Here is an 18,042-nt window from a genome sequence, read left to right as displayed (position 1 = left end):
AGTTCGAGACCAGCCTGGGCAACATGGCAAAACCCTGTCTCTGCAAAAATATACAAAACTTGTTGGGCGTGGTGGTTCATGCCTGTAGTCCCAGCTGCTGGGGGGGGTGAGACAGGAGGATTGCTTGATCCTAGGATGCAGAGGTTGCAGTGAGCCGAGGTCACGCTCTACACTCCAGCCTGGGCGACAGAGCGAGACCCTCTTACCCCAAGTTAGGGAATGAGAACCGCAAATGGATTCACACCCTCATCCTGACCCCACGTGTTCACATGTTTAATGGACACTGTGCTAGAAGGTGCACAGCAAACACACCACAGCACCCCATCCCCTGCAGTGGACACTGGCTTGGGGAGGACACGAGACCCCCTGACGTGTGGTATGAGATGGGGCTGGCGAGAGCTCAGCTCCTTAAGGCTGGAAAGTCTTTTGTCCAGGGGACCCTAAACGGTGTGTGGATGGGCAGCTGTAGGTCAGTCTGGTGGCTGTGAGGATGGTCAGGGGGAAGGCGCTGTCCCTCAGGCGCGGGTGAGATGTGTTGGGGCCTTCGGGGATCCTGGAATGGGCCCCGTGGGGCCTGGGGGCTGTAAGGGGAGGCCTGGCAGGCTGTAGAGACCAGTGCTTGGTCAGGGCAGGGCCTAGAACCGTGCACCCTAAAGAGCAGCTGGTGTGCACATGGCGGGGAGGGCGCTGGCTCCGGCTCAGAACAGCTCCGGCTGTGGGGGAGCGTGGGGTGAACAGGAGGCGCTGCAGGCTGGGAAGTGCCGTCACTAAGAAAAGTGTCAATAGGCAGTCGTGGTTCCGAATTCCGAGTGCCCTCAAAATAAGAAAAGGCGATTCCCTGCACTTAATTTTATCCCTTGAAACGTAAGCTGCTGTTTTTGGACATCAGAAGGTGGCCCCCGCTCCCGGCACGGTTCCCAAAGTCTGGGCTCTGGGCTTCCTTCTCCTGATGAACTGGGGGCCACAGAGCCTCCTGAGCCAGTGATTGGGGAACAGACACTTGCTGTTCTGCTGGCCAGACGGAGGAGCTGCCTCCGTCTGCAGGTGTGCTGTGTCTCTGGAGAGTGGGTGGCGTGGGCTCCTGCCCTGGGTCATGGAGAGAGACTGGAATCCCATGTGGATTCAGTCCTTCCTGCCACCTGCACCCGGGGAGCTCAACAACCTTGAGCGTCTGCTGCTGTCCCGTCCTTCCGGCCCGAGCGCCCTGAGCTTTCCACCTTCCCTCAGGCCTTTGCCTGTCTGTTATCACCTGGCGTGACCCTGACTTCAGGCTCTGGCTCAACCTGAAGGACACCTTTTATCTCAAGCTCTTCCTGCCCCTTCAGTAGAATCTGCTGTTCCACCTCAGGCCCAGGGTTTCCCTCGGTGTTATTGTCTCCACGGTTCCTGTACCCCCAGGACTCGGCGGTGGCCTGGGTGCTGTGCACTGAAGAGGCAGTGCCACCTTGTCCTGCCCGAGAGACGGAGTATGTGGAGCCGTCAGCTGCGTCATCTGCTGTCCCTCCCGGCATCACCTGCACTTTCTTCTCTAAGGGGTTAATTTTACACATTTGTTCTCTACAAAACAGCAGTTTTTAAAATGCCGACGCAGTGTTTAGTGAGCAGCGGCTCTGCCCCGGCTGGGTTCTTGTCCTTATCTGAGAGGAAGTTTAACCAAAGAGGAACATGCAAAACCCAGCCCCCTTTTAGCCGCTTGGGGCCGTTAAAATATCTGAGCAGGCGGGTTCCCTCTGACTTGTTTCAGCCGGGGCTCTCCAGCATTAATGTGCGTCGGAATCACCCCGGGAAACTTACCAAAGCTCAGACAGCCGGCCCCTCCACACTTCTGATGCAGCAGGCCTGGCATGAGGCCGAGCATTTATGCTTCTGAGTCCCTGGCCTGACCACACTTTGAGAACCTCTGCGCTAAGCTGAGGTTTTGTAGACGTGGAGGAGGTTGGTGTCCATCGTGTGTAACTAGAGGCTAGGAGAGCCTGCGTGGGCAATTGGATCCCTTTGTCATTGGCGTCCTCGGAGGCTGTAGGTTGGCTGCGTGTGTTATGTGTGTGGTTCATAGACAAGTGTCCGTCCCTCTGGAGTCACCACCTGTGTGTTTCTCAGGAAGACGGAGTGTCCTCTGCTAATGTAGACATGTCTATGGTTGAGGGTCCTTCATCAGAGCTTGCATCTCTCCTCTGGTTTGAGGAGTTACAGCTTTTTGGATGATTCTGCAAGAACCTTTTTTCCTTCCAAGTGTCCTTGGGCTCAATTATGGGCCGTTTGGTCCAGGACTGACTGTGGGATCTTCTGTGCGATTGGCCTTGGCAGGAACCCTCCAACCCACCAGCGACCGTCCTCTGAAGTCCAGGAAACAGGAAAAACACCTGCAGCTGTGGGTAAAATGACGGCATTTGTATTCCCTGGAGCCTCTGTTCAGCCCTGAGTTGGACATCACATGGCAGGAAGGAATAATTCTTGAGCAGCATTTTATGGGCTATAAATAAATATTAAGCATTAGGAGTCATTCTCAAGAAGTAGCCCCATTATGCGTTGGATAATTTGGATAAGTTGAAAGCCCTCTTTTGGTTAGCAGTTTAATTTCACAGTGTGCCTCCCTGTGGTTTCTGTTTCTGTAAAAGCATGTAAAATTTGAACCCTGAATAATAGGACTCAAACAAAATATGGAAGTGGGTGAGGGTCAAAATTAATATGTGGGTGGGAAGGAGGACAGTCTGTGTGACTATGACCCGCACGTGCTCTTGGAAACATGCCTGGTTTTTCCGTCGGAAAATCAAGTTGTTGTGTAAGGAACCTCCTCAGTGAGACTCGGTGTCATATGACATCAAGTATTTGTCAGTTTCTTGGGGAACCCGTCCATTTGAATTGGATGCTTTCGTGTCTCTCCATGTTATATTTAATTCTTGTGCACTGAGGTCATACAGCCTGTTAGAAGGCTGTTAGGACGCAATTGATTTCTGTATTTTTTCGGAAACTTAGTTTTCAGCCCCACTTTCCTCCTTTATAAAATGGAAACAGTGACTTCAGCAGAGCAAGCTCACACAGTTGGTTGCATTGAGGGAGACTCATAGGAAGTGACCCACGTGGAGATGTGTGGTCAGCTCAGTGTGCGTGGTCAGCTCGGTTTCCATGGTCAGCTCAGTTTCCGTGGTTAGCTCAGTTTCCGTGGCCAGCTCGGTGTGCGTGACCAGCTCGGTGTGCGTGACCAGCTCGGTGTGCATGGCCAGCTCAGTTTCTGTGATCAGCTGGGTGTGCATGGTCAGCTCAGTTTCCGTGGTCAGCTCCGTTCAGAAGAGCCATGTGTCAGGGCACATGATGCTCTGGGCTGTGAAAATGCGGATCCAGCAGGAGCGTGGAGTCACGGCCCCTTCCTGGTGGGAGGATGTTTTTCATCACTGACTCCAAGGTGAGCTTCTCTTCCTCCCCAGGACGCACCCTCATTCCTGGTACTGCCCCCTTGTGATCTAGGCTGTAAACCAGGATTTGTGATTTACTTTTAGTCTGTAAAGGTGCAGGGTGTTTCGAGAAACAACATACACAGGACGTGCTGAAACTTTTGCTTTCAGCTACTTTGTGTGAGTGAGGATGGCATCTTGATTTTAATTGAGTTCCAGGAAATGGTGCAGACTGCTCTCCTTTTGCCTAAGGGGAGGTATCTGTCCTTGGCAATGATATGGTTAATTTTAAATAACAATTAAATGTAATCTGTAATGGCAGGATTATTTAAATTTTGGGAAATAAAAGTCCCCACCCACATTGTATCTGCCACAGACCCCAAACCCACATCGTGATGGTGATCGTATGTTAACACAGCCATAAATGGTAACCAGTGAGTTAGCTCAGAGGTGAGTGGAGATTGCCCCTCACAGCTACTCTCAGCCTTTTTCTTTTGAGTTGGCAACTAAAACCTACATGGCCGATGCGTCCATGTCAGCGTGCACCCTGGTCGATGTGCACCCTGGCAAGAGGCACTCGGGAGGGGACAGAGCCTGTTTCAAACCCCAGGTTTTAGGGTGAGGGAGGATGTGGCATTTTCTCCTTTCCTGTATTTCTGTGCCTGTTTCTCCTGTTTCCGGGAAAAGTGTCCTCCGAGCCCCTTGCCGCGGGTGAGCTGGACTCTCACCATGCAGAAGAGTGTCGAGTAACCATCGTGCCTGCTCTGCTCTTGGAGTCAGCTCTCTCTCCCCGGCTGTTTAGGAGCCTGCGGGAGTTCCTCTGCCTTGGCTGTCGAGGTAATTCTGTGTCCCCTAGATGGAGCCGTCGACCTGACTTGCAGAGCGGAACGGCCAGGGAGAGTCTCTGGGCCGACCTCAGACTACAAACCCTGGACACAGGGAGGCAGGGGAGCCCCCAGCCCCAGCACCTGCCTGGCCAGGGAACGCCTGTGCCCCCAGTGAGTCCCTCACACCTGAGTGATGCCTCGTCCAGCTTTCCCAGGGAGGCTGCTCAGCCCCCTGCTGTGGAGAGTGGAGGCGGGGACCTTCTCGGGACACAGCCTTGATTTGGATTGAGCTGTTTCCAAGATCATGATCCATGCGGGAGAAAATCAACAACATGACTAGTACAGAAAGCAGATCTGTGGGGCTTCCTTAGGGGTTTCAGGAAAAACATGTTAGACTCGGTTGGCTTAGGATTTAACATCTGACCTTGAATCTGTCAGATCACTTGTTATCTTGTAAACGTGAGCCCTCAAAGGAAGCCATAGGCCTACAGTCGTGTTCTGCCCAAGATGTGCGTAGAAAATGGTGGTGAGAAGAGCCGTGAAGCATAGCCCAGGAAAGCACTGCCAGTATTGAGTGATGCGTTCAGCACGTGAGGTCACAGACCAGGTCCCCAGGAGCCAGTGGCCAGGGAAGGCCTCTACCCTGGGAGCTCCCAGGAAGGTGCGGGCGACAGGCTTGTAAGCAGGCAACGCTACAGATGCTCATGACTGCACTGCACTGGTATGTTAGAAAATGCCATTAGTACAGAAAGCAGATGAGGGATTATGCTGGCCGAGTCAGAGGAGGGCACAGTTCAAACACAGTCCGTTTCTCCAGGATCTTCAAGGATGTCTGGATGTCACCTGGACAGGCAAAAGTGAAAGGCATGGCAGAGGTGAGTAGGTGAGAGGGTGTGGCAGAGGTGAGTAGTGAGAGGGCGTGGCAGAGGTGAGTAGTGAGAGGGCGTGGCAGAGGTGAGTAGGTGAGAGCGTGGCAGAGGTGAGTAGGTGAGGGCAGAGACAGCTTGTCTGTCTGCAGGTGCTGGACATGACTCATGGGTGATGGATGTGGTTCACAGATGGTGGATGTAGTTCACAGATGGTGGATGTGGGTGGTGGGTGGTGGATGTGGCTGGGGGATGTGGGTGGTGGATATAGGTGGCAGATGTGGCTGGCAGGTGGTGGATGTGGCTGGCAGGTGGTGTATGTGGGTGGTGGATGTGGGTGGTGGATGTAGGTGGTGGATGTGGCTCATGGGTGGTGGATGTGGGTGGTGGATGTAGGTGGTGGATGTGGGTGGTGGATGTGGGTGGTGGATGTGGCTGGCAGATGGTGGATGTGGCTAACAGGTGGTGGATGTGGGTGGTGGATGTAGGTGGTGGATGCAGGTGGTGGATGTGGGTGGTGGATGTGGCTGGCAGATGGTGGATGTGGCTAACAGGTGGTGGATGTGGGTGGTGGATGTAGGTGGTGGATGTGGGTGGTGGATGCGGGTGGTGGATGCGGGTGGTGGATGCGGGTGGTGGATGTGGGTGGTAGATATAGGTGGTGGATGTGGGTGGTAGATGTAGGTGGTGGATGTGGGTGGTGGATGTGGCTCTACTGGGACTTCTCTGTGGAAAGCTCCCCCTGGCCTTCAAGGGACAAAGGATTCTTCAGGAAGTGGTAGGTGGCTGAGAGGCCCGTGTGACAGTGTTGGTGAGTGATAACGAAGACCAGGAGGACTGCAGTGGGGAAGGGGATGAAGGGCGAACATGAGCTGTGCTGCTCGGTCACGTGGATTGGGACCAGGTGTGATGGGAGGGAAGCGTTCTGGCCTGTTGGGTTGTCAAGTAGTAATAATGCCCGAGTTTCTGTGCATGGGATAAGTTAATCACCTGCATTTTGGGCTCTGAGGGGGCGGGCAGTGCCTCTTTGGCTCCTGTTAGAAGGACACAGTAAGGCAGTGAAGCGGTCAGGAAGCAGGCGTGCCTCGCTGCTGGGCTCCAGGAAAGCAGGTGTGGAGAGACGGGCAGTGAGATCTCAGCTGGGGTGCAGTTGCTTGTGATGCTCTCTGGGTTAGAGACTTTGTGTCACCTCTGAAGCCCCCAGGACTTCCCAGAGGATGGAGCACGAACATGACACTTCTCACAGCGGTGACCGTGCTGCCACGCCGCACTGTGGTTTACACGTTTTTATTTTTTAAAGTTGATAAATACAAAGCTCACAGGTCCCACTCCTGCTGGCTGTGAAGCTCAGGATGGTAAGATACTGCCTCAGTCCTCCTTGTAACCTGTCCCCTTATAGCCTGGCGCAGAGCAGAGCCTCAATAAAGCACTGTTGAGAGGAACTCATGGTCATAAAACTGAAAATACGGCAAGTTGTCACTTAGTCTCATCCCAGGTAAATGGAATATGTAAAAAAATGAAAAGATGGGGGTTCGTGATTGCAAACTCTCCCTGGGCAAAACTCTGCCACCTGTGGATTTGTTGTGTTCCCTTGGCAAAGCCCTGTCCTGTACATGGAACCACCATCTCTCCTGCACCTGCTCAGGCGGCTGCACAGGCTGGAGGGCCACAGACAGCTGGGCGAGTTGGTCTCACTGCACGTGGGTGACCACCAGGCTCAAATGCAGCCCCAGCACTGCCTGGCAGGACACAGTGTCTCTCTCGGCCTCCAGACACTCATTTCTCCCACACGGATCCCAGTGTCTCCTCTCCCATCCTCTCTCAGTAGATGACTTCGAGTCCCATTGCACTAAAAGACTAGAAGCTGTCAGAGGAGAGTTTCTACTGAGCTCCACCTTGCCACATCTCAGCTCCCTGTGTCTGTGCCTGTGGCTGCTCCACACCCCTCGCCATGGAAGAACTATGCCAGATCTTACCTCGGGTCACCTCTTAACCTGCGGAATGGTCCTAACCATGTGCTTTCTCAGGGCCAAAACCCCAATAATTATTCCCTCTTGTTCTGGATCTTCAAACCTTTCCTCTTGACCACACGATCCCCATCACCCCACGGTGAGGCCAGCATTTCCTCTGTCTTTCAGAGGAACATGCTTACCTTCAGCCACAGACTTAAAAGGTCCTTGTCATTTCCTCATAAGCGCACGTGATAAGTGAGAAGAGAAAGAACCTCCTATTTCTTCCTCCTTTCCCGAGGCAGCTTAGCTGAATGCCTGGTCTGTTCCCTGAACGACAGAGGTCGAACGCAGAAACGCTGGTCTAGACTGCCCTGCCAGCGTCCAGTGTCCGGTGTCTGGTCTGCTGCCTAAGAGCTGTTTGGCTTTTGGCAATTTCCCGAAATTCTCTGCATCTTAGCTTCCCTGTTTGTAAAAGCGGACAGCAGTGGTATTCACCTAATAGGTTGGTTATGAGCATTAGATGAGTTAGTGTGTATAAAGCACTTTGCACACATGGTGCCCAACACCCCTTACTTTTAAACGTTTTTTTTTTTTAAGTTGATAAATACAAATTGTATATGTCTATGGTATACGAAGTGTTGTTTTGAAAGATGTGTACACTGTGGAGAGACTAAATTGGACCAATTAACATACGCATTAGTCACACACACTCACTTTCTTGGATGAGGCCCTTAAAATCTGCCCCTCTTAGCAGTTTTCCAGGATGCAGTGCCTGGTGGACTGCGGTTTCCATGCTGGTCATCGGTCTCTCGACTGATGCCTCCTGTCTCATTGGCATTTTGTGTCCTTTGACCTCCCCAGCCGTGCCCCACCCAGGTCCTGGTAACCACTGCTTCTGTTCACCGCTTCTGTGAGTTCCCTTCTTTAGATGTCCTGTTTTAGGGACCGGTGTGGGTGTGTTGTCTGTTTGTTCACTTTTGGATGGGGACACCTAGAAGAGTTCTGGCGCATAATAGGTGCTCAGTAAACATTGGCTGCAAGCAGGAATGTGCAGTTCTAGGAGACTTGCCATAGGAGGGCGCCCATGGTTGCTCGGATGTCTGTGGAAGGTTGGAATGTTGACTCCCAGACCTGCTGTCTGCAATCAAGTTTCACTGGGCGTGGGTCCCAGTTATTTCATGGGTCCCAGTTATTTCAGTGAAGGGATGCAAGAGGTAAAGCCTTTGGGTTTTAATTCGTGAAAGAGGGGGAAAGTGAGAGAATGCTGGGAATGTGCTGTTCGATTGTGTTGAAGATTTTTCTGTTTAAGTCCCGGAAGGCAGCCCAGCAGTATAAAAGCTGCCCAGTTACCAGTAAATTAGTGATACATAGAATAAAGTCAGGCAGTTATTAGCAGAAACAATATTTTTGAAGGCTAATGTGAGTTTAATCACTTTTCTTTTCCTACTGCCTTCATTTTTGTTCTGCCTTGAATGCAGTCTGTAATTTGGCATAATGAAATCCGTGCCATAGGACGTTTGCTTTGCCAGTTTGGATCAGGAGTGTCAAAGTGTGCATGTGACTGAGGGCCACGCTTCACTTCACCTCTATTTTGGAAGTTGCTTTTACTTTTGCTTGGACTTCATGATCTAAATTCCGCCTCCCATTTCCCTGGCTGCTGTGCATGTATGACTTTGCAGGGGTGGATGTGTACGTGAATGGGACTGGCTGACTCAAACCTCTTCTGCTGGAATAAAAAGAGATATTAAAGAGAGATATTAAAGGGGCCCTAAGTAATAATCCACATTGCATGTGGGCGTGTTTCAGGCTTTTTCACATAACGTCTGTGTTTCCTTCATCCCTGTAACCCAGATGCTGTTGGAAATGTGTCAGCACGTGTTGAATCAGGTAATAAGCGCACCGACTCTCTCCTTAACATCAGTGTCATGCATATGTAGCTGGAAGTTGCTTTACAAATGCAAATACGGTGTGATCTCTATTCAACTGTTGATTAACAGAGATGCTTGTGGAATGAGGAATTTGTGGTTTATTAAATTTTCTGCTGAATTTGAATTTCACTGCAAACTCCTTTTTTTTTTTCTGCCTAGCCATCTGGGGTCAAGGCCTCATCCGTTGTCAGTGCTTGGTAAATGCACGCAAGGTTTGAAAGGACTGAAACGCGTCTTTTTTTTTTTTTTTTTTTTTGCATTAAAATAACAGGGTTTTTTTTTTTTTTTTTTTACGAAACAGCTTTATTGAGACATAATTCACATACCATAAAATTTACTCATTTCTAGTATAACATTCAGTGGTTTTAATATATTCACAGAGTTTTGCAGCCATCACCACTGTCTAATTGCAGAATATTTCTTATCCCCATAAGAAACCGTGAACCGGTCGGCAGTTGCTGCCCATTCTCTCCTTCCCAGAGCCTGGAAAACACCAGCAGACTTTCTCTTTCTCTAGGGAGCCAGCTTTCAGCATCCATATGAAAGGAATCAGACAATGTGCAACCTTTTGGGTCTGGTTTCTTTCACTCAGCAAAGCTGTTGAGATTCTTCTGTATTTTATGATATACAGGTTGAGTACTTCCTATCCCAAGTTTTTGGGAAATGAAGTCTTTTGGATTTTGGAATATTTGCATTATACTTACCGGTTAATGATCCCACATTTAAAAATCCAAAATGCTGCAACGAGCATTTCCTTTGAGCATTATGTTGGCACTCAGAAAACAGATTTTAGAGAATTTTGGATTATGGATTTTTGGATTAGGGATGCTAAACCTGTATCAGTATTTTTACTGCCAAATATTATTCCGTTGTCTGGATGGAATATGCTGTGTCTCCCCATCCTGTCTGCTGATGGACATTTTCATCGTTCCGTGTTTTTCGCCTGTTGGGGATAACGGGACCCTGAGCACCTGTGTGCCGTGCCCGTGTGGACGGACGTTTCGCTTCTCCTGGGCATCGAAGTAGGAGTGGAATTTATTGGACCATGCAGTAAACGTAACATACTGAGGAAGCGCCACTGTTTTCCGCAATGACTGTACCTGTTTGCGTCCACCCCTGCAGAGTATGAGGGCTCCGTATCCCCTGCATCCTCGCCATCACCTCCTAGTGTCTGCCTTCCTCATTATGGGCACCCTAGTGAGTGTGAAGAGGCATCTTAGTGTAACTTGATTTGCATTTCTGTGTCTCTCAGTTACGTTGAGCATCTCTCTGTGAGCTTGTAGGCCATTTGTATATTTTCTTTGGAGAAATATCTATTCTGATCCTTTGTTCACTTAAATAATTTTACTTTTTACACTTTTGTTGTTAAGTTTAAAGAAATATTTAAATATTGTGGATATAAGTCCTATATCAGTGATGTGACTTGCAAATATTTTCTTCCATTCTGTAGATTGTCTTTTGGGTTTCTTGATGGTGTATTTGCAGCACACAAGTTTTGAATGTTGATGAAGTCTAACTTACCTATTTTTGCTTTTTTCCACTTTTTTCTTTTGGTGTCATAGCTAAGAAATCATTGCCTAACCCAAGGTCACAAAAAAATGACTCCTAGACTTCAAGCATTTTCTAGTTGGAGCTCTTACAAAAGGTTCGCAACTTATTTTGAATTAATTTCTGTTTATGGTGTATGATAGAGATCCAACCTCATTTTTTTCTTTTATTTTTCCGTGTGGATATCCAGTTACCCCAGGATCATCTGTTAAAAAGAATGTACTTTTCCCATTGAGTCACCTCACATCTTAGTCCACTCAGACTGCTGCCACAGAAGAGCCTGGACCGGGTGTCTTATAAACAATAGAATTTATGTCCCAAGGTTCTGGGGTATGGGAGGCCAAGATCAAAACACTGGCAGGGTCGGTGTCCAGCGATGGCCACTTCCTCGTTCCTAGACGGCCTCCTCAGTGTCCAGCGACGGCCACTTCCCAGTCCCTAGATGGCCTCCCACTGTGTCCCCCTGTGGCAGAAGACCAAGGCAGGTCTCTGTGGCCTTTTTTATAAGGACTCTAATCGCATTCATGAGGGATCGGCCTTTATGACCTAATCACCTTCCAAAGGCCCCACCTCCTAACACCATCACCTTGGGGGTTCGGTTTCATCATATGGATTTTGAGGGGACAGAAACATTCTTTTTTTTTTTTTTTTTTTTTTTTTTTTTGAGACGGAGTCTCGCTCTGTCGCCCAGGCTGGAGTGCAGTGGCCGGATCTCAGCTCACTGCAAGCTCCGCCTCCCGGGTTTACGCCATTCTCTCGCCTCAGCCTCCCGAGTAGCTGGGACTACAGGCGCCCGCCATCTCGCCTGGCTAATTTTTTGTATTTTTTAGTAGAGACGGGGTTTCACCGTGTTAGCCAGGATGGTCTCGATCTCCTGACCTCGTGATCCGCCCGTCTCGGCCTCCCAAAGTGCTGGGATTACAGGCTTGAGCCACCGCGCCCGGCCAGAAACATTCAATCTATAGCAGCATCCTCATTAAAAATCAGTTTTAATGTTTATTTTGTGGCTGTCGGTTTTATTCCATTGATCTACATGTCCAGCCTAGGTACAGGTTGTAACTCAATCTTTCTTTTATGTTTGAAAACCTTAGACCGTTAAGGCCTGCAAGGGTGCAGATGCTGTGGTATTTGCCCGACTGTGTAGCTCAAGTTTTGGACCAAGCTGCCTGAGTCCGAATTTCCGCTGGAAAGTATTTGACCTTGTGAGAGTTGTTCAACTCCCTAAGCCTCAGATTTTTAATCTACAGAATACAAACGAACTTGATAGAACTGGCCTGCAGTGCAGGTGAGACGTCTGTGAAAAGCATGTAGGTCACTCAGAACCGTGCCTGGTGCGTGTTCTCGTTCCACCCTCGGTCCTGTGAGGCTGTCGTCTCCGTTTTACAAAAGACGCCCCAAGGCTCACAGACATGCAGGAAGTAAATCAAGGTGGAATGTGAATCTAGTTCTATCTGACTTCAAAGCCGTTGCTAGTTCAGTTATTAGCACCTCTCCTGGTCTCAGTAAGTGCTGAGTCTAAAACCGGCCACCAGGTGTTCACAGGTAGTGATGGCGTCTGCGCGTCTGTGTGCAGTGAATCTCTGGAAGGTGTGGGGTGGGCCTTGCTACGCTACACTTCGCTTCGCAAGGCCCCTGCTGTGCAAGACAATGTCCCTTCTCTTCTGCTTGAAATGACGTTTAACTGGCAAAGTACAGTGGTGAACACTTGGTGTGTTTCCTTGGGATCAAACCACATGCCTTGACATGATTGTTGTGATGCTGTTTGAGTGAGAAGAAGAAGCCGCCCAGAACCCTAGACCTGGAACCGGGGCTGCAGTGGGCCTAGCCTGTCCCCAGGTCTGCCGCCGAAGCTGCCGTCTTGGGACAGCCGCCTTCCCCCGTGTGCCTTTCTTCTCTGTAAAATGAGTAACTGGGATTGCATATTCTCCTGGTACGCTCTGACTTTAAAATTCAGCATGCCTATAAATATGACTAAGTGATTTCAGAACTATATTTAAAACTGCATGAACAGACTCACTGGTAGAAAAACAGCAGTGATTTGACTGAGCCACGCCAGCCCTCGGTTTTCCAGGAAGCATGATAAATTGTAGAAGTTTCAGAATGATATTGATAAGAGATTGTTTTGTGTCTCTCATTGACCAGTTACTTCCCGTTTAGGATCCATTCCTATAAAATACATGTGAGGAAGCATCTTGCGGCGGGCGCCGTCAATAATGTTTAGACGACAATTGGTGTCTCTGAGCCTCAATTCCACAAGACTTCATACTCATCGTCTCTCACGTTACGGGGCAAATGTGTAATGAAATGGCGAGTTTTATGCAAATGGGGGAAATGTGCAATAAAATGGCGAGTTTTATGCAAATAACAGTGTTGAGGATGAAGGCCTGTTCTACTTCTATAATTTTAATGTCTTCGATGACACGGACACCACCTTCCTGTGGCTTGCTCAGAGGCTTCCCCAACCACTGCCACTTGGTTAGGAACGTTTGGTCAGTGGCCACTGGTTGAATGTTTCTTTCTAAACAACCTGTTTAACGTCACACGGGAATACAGTTTACCCTTCTATCCTTTATTTGTTAAAACATATTGTGCTTTCCTCGTGTTAGGTAAATATTGTTTATGTTATAAAAGGTAGGGTGTATACAAAAAGAAAATATTTGGTTATTCCGTATTCCTTCACTCTGAAATAACCACTATTGACAGTGTACTGGATTTACTTTCAGGACACACACAAGCAGAGACATCCTTCCATGAATACAGACCCATGCGTGCGTGGACACAGACACAGGCACATATGAATGGAGGTGCAGACATACATGAACAGAGACATACAAACACCATGCATAGACAGACCCATGCACACGAGTGCAGGCGGTCATACACATGTGCATATGCGCACACATATGTGTAGGCAGTCACGTGTGGATAGATATGCGCACACACACTTGCAGTCACACACATACATGCATGCACATGCACAGGCAGGCAGACATGTGCATATGTACACATGTGGATATGTGTACACACATGCTGTCACACACACGTACACACATGTACACATGCACAGCAGTCTCACACACACATACATGTGTGTTCACAGATGTGCAGGCAGTCACAACCACATATACCTATACTTTCAGAGAACAAACTTTGTACACCTACAGTTTTAACCAGCTTTTAAGTATTCATTATAAATTGTAAATACAGACAGTCCCCAAATTAACCATGGTTTGACACACAATATTTTGACTTTAGGATGGTTCAAACATGACACAGTTTAGTAAATGCCATACGAGTGCCCCTCCTCTTCTGTTTTTCACATTGAGGATAGTACTCAATACTGCATGAGATATCCAACACTTCAGTATAAAACAGGCCTTGTGCGAGGTGGCTTTTGCCCACTGTAAGCCGATGCGTGTGTTCTGTGCACATTCAAGCTGGGTAAGGCTGAGCCGTGATGTTCTGTGGATTAGGTGTATTAAATGCATTTTTGACTTACGGCATTTTCAGCTCATGATGGGTTTATTAGGAAGTAACCCCATTATAAGCCAAGGAGCGTCTGTCCCTGAATGCAGGAACTTGGTGTTCTTAGACTACAGGAATTTAATAGCTAATTGCATCCCGTGTACATGGGATAATTCTTCTAACCCAGTCTCCTCATCTTGACATTTAGGTAGCTTCCAGTTCATCACACACATAACGCATTTTAAAGTATCTTCTCCTTAAACTGCCTGGCTGTTTTCTCAGGAACTAGATTGAAGGGCAGATTCTCAGAAACCCTGAGTCAGGAGGTCTGTAGAGGGATGAAAAGGGCCTGAATTTTTTATGTGCTTCCCCATAGCTTTCAATGTGGCAGTGTGTGAGGAACGTGTGTGACCTGTGGGCCTTAGAGAGAGAGGCTGTCACATGCCCGGTCATTTCTGGGTGGGGGGTCATTTTGTGGTGGGGTCATTTCTGGGTGGGGGGTCATTTTGTGGTGGGGTCATTTCTGGGTGGGGGGTCATTTTGTGGTGGGGTCATTTCTGGGTGGGGGGTCATTTTGTGGTGGAGTCATTCCATGATGGCCCTCGATGGGGCAGGGCACAAGGGGAGCAGCTTCCTGGACGACGTCCTCGGCGCCACCTTGAAGCACACCTGCATGATTTGGCTTTATCCCAGAAATTTCTTTCCTCCAGAGGCCTCATTGAAGGGAACCCAGGCTGTCTGGGCCACGTGGATGCAGCAATTTTCAGCAGCACTCACCTGGGAGGGGCACTTGACTTTGTTGTCTCAGATCCGGCTGCAACTTCTCTCCATACAAGATTGTTTTACCCTCAGATGCAAAATGATCCAATACCGTCGGCACAAGGGGAGTGCTGCTGTCACTTCGGAAGCGAAGGCACAGACTATGTTAGTGTTAATGCCGCTCAGCATAAAGATGACACACACACAGTGTTTTGTCAAAAAGACACAACAGAGAATTTACACATGCTCAAACAGAAATAGACTTTCTACTGTAGAATTTTATCTAATAGAGCATTTTCTGGAGTCGTAAGTGGACTGATTTTGGGATCCACAATAAAGTCACGTCCGGTCCACGTCACAGTTTAGACTCACGGAAGCTGCTTCCTCTCATGCAGATCCCGCCACGCTCAGCACAGTGGCTGTATGAGGCTGGGGGGCTTCACCTCTGTCCTATGCCTGCTCAGTCACCTGCCAGGTCTCCTGCCTGGGCCCCTCAGGGCTTAGCTCTACTCCTCTCTAAGTGGATAAGTCGATGGGAGTCTGCTAGGGGTTTTTTCCTTTCAATTTCAACATGCCATGGGTTCATGAGAGCAAATGAGCTTAAATACGTCATCTATAAGCCTATTCATTTTTAAATTTGCACATGAGAGGAGTGCCACCTGCCCACATTCTACCCACAATGGGATGCCCCACAGGGATGCAGAGGGAGAAACCAGGCTCAACATGCCTGCCACCAGCACACACCTGCCAGCTGCACACCGGTGTGGTTCTCCTGCGCCTGGTGTTGCAGCCCCAGAGTGACTATTGTGGGCACTGAACTCCCATGTCATGAGGTGGGCCTGGGCCCGGCTGCCCTTCCTGGGTCTGCCTCTGACCACCCCTTCCCCCTATTCTGATGCATGTAGACAGTTCATACATAACCCAGTGGGTTTTACCTCATTCAGCTGTTTCTTCCTCCTTTCTACAAATTCTGAGGACTTACTTTACATACAAAACCACGCCAAATGCTATAGGGTCTTTAACGCTAAGTAGCCTGTAATCCCGACTCAAAGGCAGTAAGAAAGAAGTAATTTTTACAGGTAATTTTAACGCATGGCATGGCAGCATACACTGGGAATGGGGAAAGTTTGCTCTAAGGTGTAGAGAAGGCAGTGGGGAGAGCAGGAGTATAATATCTGGAGGAGTTACTGGATTCCAGGCATTGTGTAGGAGGAATCCTCTGATGGGGGCTCATGGGCAGGGTCCCTGGAAGAGGTGGCATTTAGCTTTGGCCTTGAAAGATGACCGGGGGATCATTAGAGCTTCTATAGGAACAAACCCCGTGGATGCTGCGTTGGTCTAGCGGGGGCAGTTTGTGTTTTCGAGTTGGCCTGGTCATTAGAATAACTCATCTGGGTAATACAGGGAGGGGTTTTCTAGGGGCTCGACTATACACACTGACTTGTTTATAACATAATAGGAGAGGCTGGGAGCCTTTCTGCAAAATGGCCTATAAAAACATGGGGCAATGACAACCTGTAAGGAGGATGGAACTGGCTGCAATCCATTCCTATAACTTTCAAACTCATTATTAATCTTCCCCCAAATGTCTATATAGAGAACCAGGCGATATCCAGGTTAAGCAAATATTCAAGAGAAATGTAAATGTGACCTTCCTTAATTAACAAATTTGCTAACATTTCTCATCACTGCAGAGTTGCTATAGAATGTTCAGCTGCCCCTTGAATTTACATGTGTGTAGAGTAACAAACAAGGAAGTGTATGTAATGCGCTTTGCCGTTTGCAGTTTTGCGATGGAAAAGAGGTGCTGTGCGTTTTGCTCTGTAATTTTGAGTTATTTAAAAGAAATCAAAATAGAAGCATGGATGTCGTGGAGTCACACCCATCACATGCGGAACCTTCTCTCTCCTGGCGACTGGCCAGTCTATTTGGGCAAATTATTTAATGCTATCTGACCTCAGGCTTCTAATCGGTAAAATGCCTTCCTCATAAGACTGTTACGAAGTTTGGCATAACATAGAATGAAGTGCTTCCTACACAGGCAGTACAAGTGAGTTAATACCCTGGGAAGGGAAGGAGCTTGTGCAAGCTTGATCTCCACAGAGAAGGAACCAGAAGGACCCGGTGTGTCCCAGTCAGCTCTGTCATCCCAGCCAGCTTGCAGTCTCTGAGGCCGGGGATTTTAAAACCTGGGAAGTGAAATGTGTGCATGCAGCTAAAGAAGAGACAGACTCGTGAGTGATGAAGATTGATGCAGAAACACACCAAGCAAAGAGGCCCAATAGCCGTGAGGAATTCCATGGATGTGTACTGTGTGGGGAGACGGGATAATTCCTGTATTTAATTGCAAAGGGCCCCAGTCTTTCTGCTTGACATATTGGGTGCTAGCAGAATGTTGCCATAGCAACCCAGCAAGTAACTGTGGCAGGTTAGCAAGCAGCCAAAAATCATTATAATATTTAAGAACCAAAACTTTAATATTTTATTTTCATGACCGTCACTGGTTTTCCTTCCTAGCAGAACGGATTCCTGTGCTATTTGTGGGAACCTTTTCTGCAGTGCTTTTAGAGCAAGTACTGTTGAGTTTATATTTTCCAAAAGATTAAAAATGATCCTTTTGATGAATTTCACTTTTATTTGGGTCTTTCTGTGTAAAGAAATCTGTGGTTAGCAGTACAACAAATGTGTTACACCGGCTTCCTTTTCCTGGTCGGTTTCGGCATTCCCCTGCTGGGTGCTGTTCATCATCACGAGTGCTGAAACGGGAGCCTCTGAGCCTGTGCCGCACCCGGGGGCTGTGGGAAGCTTCCTACGGATTTTTCCTCTCCTGGTTTGATTACAGGCATGAATACGCACACACGTACACACGCATGCACGCACACGCGCACACACAGACACACGCGTGTGCATGCACACACACACACATGCATGCGCACATGATCCATGCATAAAAGTCATTCGCTGTCATGTCTATGCTCAAACCCAATATTAAAACACTTCGTGTCGCTGTTTCAGTGTCTGTATTAAATGGCTTGGACTTTACTCTTGGCTAAAAGCATCTGAGAGTTGTAGTCATCAGTTACTCTTCGGCTTTGTAGGCTCCTATCATGTCAACATAAGTTTTTACAGAAGAGCTGTCATTAAAGTAGTCTAACTTACTGTATATTAGAATATATGATGTTTCTGCAAATATTTATATTTTCCATGGAATTCATTATTAGTATAGAAATTAAATAAAACATGCCCAGTAATTTATCATCCCTCTCTTGGGTGGTGTACCTAGGAATGATCAGATAACAATTGAC

This window comes from Trachypithecus francoisi, unplaced genomic scaffold (assembly GCF_009764315.1).
Source record: "Trachypithecus francoisi isolate TF-2019V2 unplaced genomic scaffold, Tfra_2.0 Contig01558, whole genome shotgun sequence".
In the NCBI taxonomy this organism is placed as follows: Eukaryota; Metazoa; Chordata; class Mammalia; order Primates; family Cercopithecidae; genus Trachypithecus; species Trachypithecus francoisi.
Note: the sequence above shows the minus strand (reverse complement) of the source record.